Genomic DNA, 6,685 nt, shown 5'->3' with positions numbered 1-6,685 from the left:
AAGACGGAAGCTTAAACCAGGCACCTCTGGAACTTTCCCATACCAAGGGATTGCCTGGGGACAATTGTCAATTTACAACCTAGCTCTGTCCCCCTCCCCCCCCACCCCTGCCTTCGCCCCAGCCTCCATGGTGCCAACCAGATCACCGATGGATACATAGGAGCAAGTCCCATAGTCCCAGCACCTCCTCGGTCCCCCCCCCCCACCAACCCCCTTACATGCCATCCAGGTCAACCACGTCCTGCGCCCCCCCACCCTCTTTTTTTGAGACAGAGTCCCTCTGCCACCCAGGCTGGAGTGCAATGATGCGATCTCCACTCACTGCAACCACTGCATCATGAGTTCAAGTTATTCTCGGTGCCTCAGCCTCCCTAGTTGCTGGGATTACAGGCCCCCGCTGCCACACCTGACTAATTTTTATATTTTTAGTGGTTTTGTGTTTTTAGTAGAGATGGGGTTTCCCAGTGTTGGTCAGGCTGGTCTCGAACTCCTGGCTTCAGGTGATCTGCCCACTCCCGCCCCCCAAAGTGCTGGGGTTACAGGTGTGAGCCACTGCGCCTGGCCCCATGGCCCCTTTTAAGCCTTCACTTTCTGCTGAGAAAGCTGAAGTGGTTTCCTTAAGGCAGGAGACTGTACTGCTTCTCCTCAGCCAAGCTCTGAAATAGTCTTTCTTTTTTTTTAGATGGAGCTTTGCTCTTGTCATCCAGGCTGGAGTGCAGGGGCGCGATCTCAGCCCACTGCAACCTCTGCCTCCCAGGTTCAAGCAGTTTTCTTGCCTCAGCCTCCCAAGTAGCTGGAATTACAGGCGCACACCACCATGCCTGGCTAATTTTTGTATTTTTAGTAGAGACAGAGTTTCACTACATTGGCTAGGCTGGTCTTAAACTCCTTACCTCAGGTGATCCATCCACCTTGGCCTCCCAAAGTGCTGGGGTTACAGGCATGAGCCACCGCACCTGGCCAGTCACATTTTCATTTGTTTGTTTGAGACAGTCTCCCTCTGTTGCCCAGACTGGAGTGCAATGACGCGATCTCCGCTCACTGCAAGCTCTGCCTCCCGGGTTCATGCCATTCTCCTGCCTCAGCCTCCAGAGTAGCTGGGACTACAGGCACCCACCACCACGACCGGCTAATTTTTTTGTATTTTTAGGAGAGACGGTGTTTCACCATGTTAGTCAGGATGGTCTTGATCACCTGACCTCGTGATTCGCCCGCCTCGGCCTCCCAAAGTGCTGGGATTACAGTCGTGAGCCACCACGCCTGTGGCCAGTCACTTTCTTTTGCCTCTCTCATGCTTATTATTTGAATTTGCAAGCTACAGGGGACTGGACCTGCCTTAGGTTACAGGACTGTGTCTAGCGGGAGGACTGATACGATGCCTGTTTTGGCCTGTAATCCCAGCACTTTGGGAGGCCGAGGTGGGTGGATTGCCTGAGCTCAGGAGTTCAAGGCCAGTCTGGGCAATATGGTGAATCCCTGTCTCTACTAAAATACAAAAATTAGCCAGGCGTGGTGGCGCGTGCCTGTAATCCCAGCTACTAGGGAGGCTGAGGCAGGAGAATTGCTTGAACCCAGGTGGTAGAGGTTGCACTGAGCTGAGATCACACCACTGCACTTTGGGTGACAGAGTGAGACCTTGTCTCCAAAAAAAAAAAAAAAAATGCCAGTTATGGAACTCTGAGATGAATCTGGTGATCCTGTGGAAGTGAAGTCCTAATGTCTGGGGTCTCATATCTTATGAACAATGGGAAACAATTGGTTTTAAACAAGAGGTAAAGAGAAGGCTGTGTCACATGATTAGATTTTTTTAATTAAACTATTTTGAGACAATTGTAGATTCATATGGAATATGAGAAGTAGTAATACAGGGAGATTCTGTGTACCCTTTACCCAGTTTCCCCTAATGGTGACATCTTGTAAAACTGTAGTACAAAATTGTCAGAGGTGTTTGAACCAGAGCGACTCCATCCTGAGTGAGGGCTAGGAAAAGTGAAGCTGGGACTTGCTTGGCTGCATTCCCAGGAAGTTAGGTATTCCTACCCTCTAGATGTTTATGGTTAAGGGAACAGGCTAATAACATTTACTAAACAAACCCATACTTAGGAGTGTCCTGATACCCCGATATTTTGAGAATAGAAGCGTTCCTAATTTTGCTTTAAAGCATTCCTAATTTTGCTTTAAAGATAGTAATACTGATTCTTGCAAAATATAGTAATTTCAAAAATTAGGCCGGGTGCTGTGGCTCATGCCTGTAATCCCAGCACTTTGGGAGGCTGAGGCAGGCAGATCACGAGGTCAGGAGATCGAGATCATCCTGGCTAACACGGTGAAACACCATCTCCACTAAACAAAAATACAAAAAATTAGCCAGGCGTGGTGGTGGGCACCTGTAGTCCCAGCTACTTGGGAGGCTGAGGCAGGAGAATGACATGAACCTGGGAGGCAGAGCTTGCAGTGAGCCAAGATTGTGCCACTGCACTCCAGCCTGGACAATAGAGCGAGACTCCGTCTCCAAAAAAAAAAAAAATTAATCCTTTATCACAAACCCTTGTGGCAGAACACATATCCCCATCATCTTTTTTTATTCTATATGTAAACAAGCATTGTACCTAGGTCCTCCTCTTACTTTCGGGAACGCCCTACTGTCTATGGAGTAGATATTCTTTCACCACTTTACTTTCTTTTTTTTTTTTTTTTTTTTTTTTGAGACGGAGTCTCGCTCTGTCGCCCAGGCTGGAGTGCAGTGGCCGGATCTCAGCTCACTGCAAGCTCCGCCTCCCGGGTTCACGCCATTCTCCTGCCTCAGCCTCCCGAGTAGCTGGGACTACAGGCGCCCGCCACCTCACCCGGCTACTTTTTTGTATTTTTTAGTAGAGACGGGGTTTCACCGTGTTAGCCAGGATGGTCTCGATCTCCTGACCTTGTGATCCGCCCATCTCGGCCTCCCAAAGTGCTGGGATTACAGGCTTGAGCCACCGCGCCCGGCCACCACTTTACTTTCTTAATAAATTTGCTTTTGCTTTGTACTGTGGACTTGCCCTGAAATCTTTCTTGCGCAAGATCCAAGGACCTTCTGTATTAGCCTGTTTTCATGCTGCTAATAAAGACATACCTGAGACTGAGTAATTTATACAGGAAAAAGGTTTAATGGATTTATACTTCCACATGGCTGAGGAGTCCTCACAATCATTGGGAATGCTGGGATTACAGGTGTGAGCCAGTGTACCCGCCCCCAGACCTCATTTCTTGACTTCTATGCACCCACAGGCTCAACACCACATGGAAACTGTCAAGGCTTGGGCCTTGCACCCTCTGAAGCCACAGCTCAAGCTGTACCTTTGTCCCTTTTAGTCATGACTGGAATGGTTGGGATGCAGGGCACCAAGTCCCTAGACTGCACACAGCAGAGGGACCCTGGGCCTGGCCCATGAAACCATTTTTCCCTCCTAAGCCTGTGGGCCTGTGTTGGGAGGGACTGCTACAAAGGTCTCTTACATGCCCTGGAGACATTTTCCCCATTGTCTTGCAGATTAACATTCAACTCCTTGTTACTTATGCAAATTTCTGCAGCTGGCTTGAATTTCTCCTCAGAAAATGGGATTTTCTTTTCTTTTTTTTTTTTTTTTTTTTTTGAGACGGAGTCTCGCTCTGCCGCCCAGGCTGGAGTGCAGTGGCCGGATCTCAGCTCACTGCAAGCTCTGCCTCCCGGGTTCACGCCGTTCTCCTGCCTCAGCCTCCCAAGTAGCTGGGACTACAGGCGCCCGCCACTGCGCCTGGCTAGTTTTTTGTATTTTTTAGTAGAGACGGGGTTTCACCATGTTAGCCAGGATGGTCTCGATCTCCTGACCTTGTGATCCGCCCGTCTCGGCCTCCCAAAGTGCTGGGATTACAGGCTTGAGCCACCGCGCCCGGCCGGGATTTTCTTTTCTATTGCATTGTCAGGCTGCTAATTTTCTGAACTTTTATGTTCTGTTTCCCTTTTAAAACTTAATGCCTTTAACAGCACCCAAGTCACTTCTTGAATGCTTTGCTGCTTAAAAACTTCTTCTGCCAGATACCCTAAATCATCTCTCCTAAGTTCAAAGTTCCACAGATCTCTAAGGCAGAAGCAAAATGCTGCCAGGCTCTTTGCTAAAAATAACAAGAGTCACCCTTGCACCAGTTCCTAATGAGTTACTCATCTCCATCTGAGACCAACACAGCCTGGATTTCATTGTCCATATCATTATCAGCATTTTGGTCAAAGCCGTTCAACAAATCTCTAGGGAGTTCCAAACTTTCCCACATTTTCCTATCTTCTTCTGAGCCCTCTAAACTGTTCCAACCTCTGCCTGTTACCCAGTTCCAAAGTCGATTCCACATTTTTGGGTATCTTTTCAGCAGTGCCATGCTCTACTGGTACCAATTTACTGTATTAGTCTGTTTTCATGCTGCTGATAAAGACATATTCAAGACTGGGCAATTTGGCCGGGCGCGGTGGCTCAAGCCTGTAATCCCAGCACTTTGGGAGGCTGAGACGGGCGGATCACGAGGTCAGGAGATCGAGATCATCCTGGCTAACACGGTGAAACCCCGTCTCTACTAAAAATACAAAAACTAGCCGGGCGAGGTGGCGGGCGCCTGTAGTCCCAGCTACTCGGGAGGCTGAGGCAGGAGAATGGCGTAAACCCAGGAGGCGGAGCTTGCAGTGAGCTGAGATCTGGCCACTGCACTCCAGTCCGGGCGACAGAGCAACACTCCGCCTCAAAAAAAAAAAAAAAAAAAAAAAAAAGACTGGGCAATTTACACACGAAAGTGGTTTAATGGACTTATAGTTCCACATGGCTGGGGAGGCCTCACAATCATGGCAGGAGGCAAGGAGGAGCAAGTCACATCTTACAGGGATGGCAGCAGGCAAAAAGACAGAGCTTGTGGAAGGAAACTCCTGTTTATAAAACCATCATATCTCATGAGACTTATTCACTACCATGAGAACAGTATGGGGGGAACTACCCCCATGATTCAATTATCTCCCATTGGGTCCCTCCCACAACACATGGGAATTATGAGAGTACAATTTACAACAACAACAACAACAACAAAAAAAGTACAATTCAAGATGAGATTTGAGTGGGGACACAGACCCAAATCATATCACCCTCTCTCAGGATCTGGATTGGGACCCTTTTTAGTAACAATATTGAAACTGTAAACCCCCCAAATTTAAGCCAGGTCTCAGTTAATTTAGAAAGTTTATTTTGCTGGCTGGGTGTGGTGGTTCATGTCTGTAATCCCAGCACTTTGGGAGACTGAGGTGGGTGGATCATTGTAGCAGGATAAGCCACAGACAAAACCCCTCAGACACCAAGATAGTGAAGGGAGTGGCTTTAATCAGCTGGAAGCATTGGCAGACTAGCGTCTTAAAATCTGGGCTTCGCAGGTGCACAATTTCTGTCCCTTTTAAGGGCTCACAATGCTAAGGGTTTCACATGAAAGGGTTGTGATTGATTGAGCAAGCCAGGGGGTACGTGACAGGGGCTGCATGCACTGGTGGTCAGAGTGAAGCAGCACAGACTGGAAGGTTTCACAGTGTCTTTCTATACAATGTCTGAAATCTATAGATAACATCAGTTGCTGCCGAGACCAGCTCAGTCGGGGAGACCCTAACCCAGCAGTGCTAGGGAAATTAAAGACACACACACAGAAATATAGAAGTGTGAAGTAGGAAATCAGGGGTCTCACAGCCTTTAGAGCTGAGAGCCCCAAACAGAGATTTACCCACATATTTATTAACAGCAAACCAGTCATTAGCATTGCTTCTATAGATATTAAATTAACTAAAAGTATCCCTTATGGGAAACAAAGGGATGGGCTGAATTAAATTAATAGGTTGGGCTAGTTAACTGCAGCAGGAACATGCCCTTAAAGACACAGATCGCTCATGCTTTTATCTGTGGCTTAAGAATGCCTTTAAGTGGTTTTCCGCCCTGGGCAGGCCAAGTGTTCCTTGCCCTTCCACCCTAGGCAGGCCAGGTATTCCTTGCCCTCATTCCGGTAAACCCACAACCTTCCAGCTTGGGCGTTAGGGCCATTATGGACATATCACAGTACTGCAGAGATTTTGTTTATGGCCAGTTTATGGCCAGATTTTGGGGGGCTTGCTCCCAACAAGTTGCTAGGTCAGGGGTTGAATTTTAACTACCAGGCTTAGGTCAGGCAGGCCCAGGCCTGGTTTTGGGTCTGGTTCCTTGGTTTCGGGTCTGGTTCCTAGGCGCTGGGCTACCTGCCTTTAGTTTCACTTCTCTTTTCTGAGTATAAAACAATATGAGAGGGTCTCTCTTCTCTCATCATGAGGTCAGGAGTTGGAGACCAGCCTGGCCAACATGGTGAAACCTCATCCCTACTAAAAAAAAAATACAGGACGGGCGTGGTGGCTCAAGCCTGTAATCCCAGCACTTTGGGAGGCCGAGATGGGCGGATCACGAGGTCAGGAGATTGAGACCATCCTGGCTAACCTGGTGAAACCCCGTCTCTACTAAAAAATACAAAAAAACTAGCCGGGCGAGGTGGCAGGCGCCTGTACTCCCAGCTACTGGGGAGGCTGAGGCAGGAGAATGGCGTAAACCCAGGAGGCAGAGCTTGCAGTGAGCCAAGATCCGGCCACTGCACTCCAGCCTGGGCGACAGAGCGAGACTGGGTCTCAAAA

The sequence above is a fragment of the Rhinopithecus roxellana genome, chromosome 5 (genome assembly GCF_007565055.1).
Source record: "Rhinopithecus roxellana isolate Shanxi Qingling chromosome 5, ASM756505v1, whole genome shotgun sequence".
Taxonomy (NCBI): domain Eukaryota; kingdom Metazoa; phylum Chordata; class Mammalia; order Primates; family Cercopithecidae; genus Rhinopithecus; species Rhinopithecus roxellana.
This window is presented reverse-complemented; position numbering follows the sequence as displayed.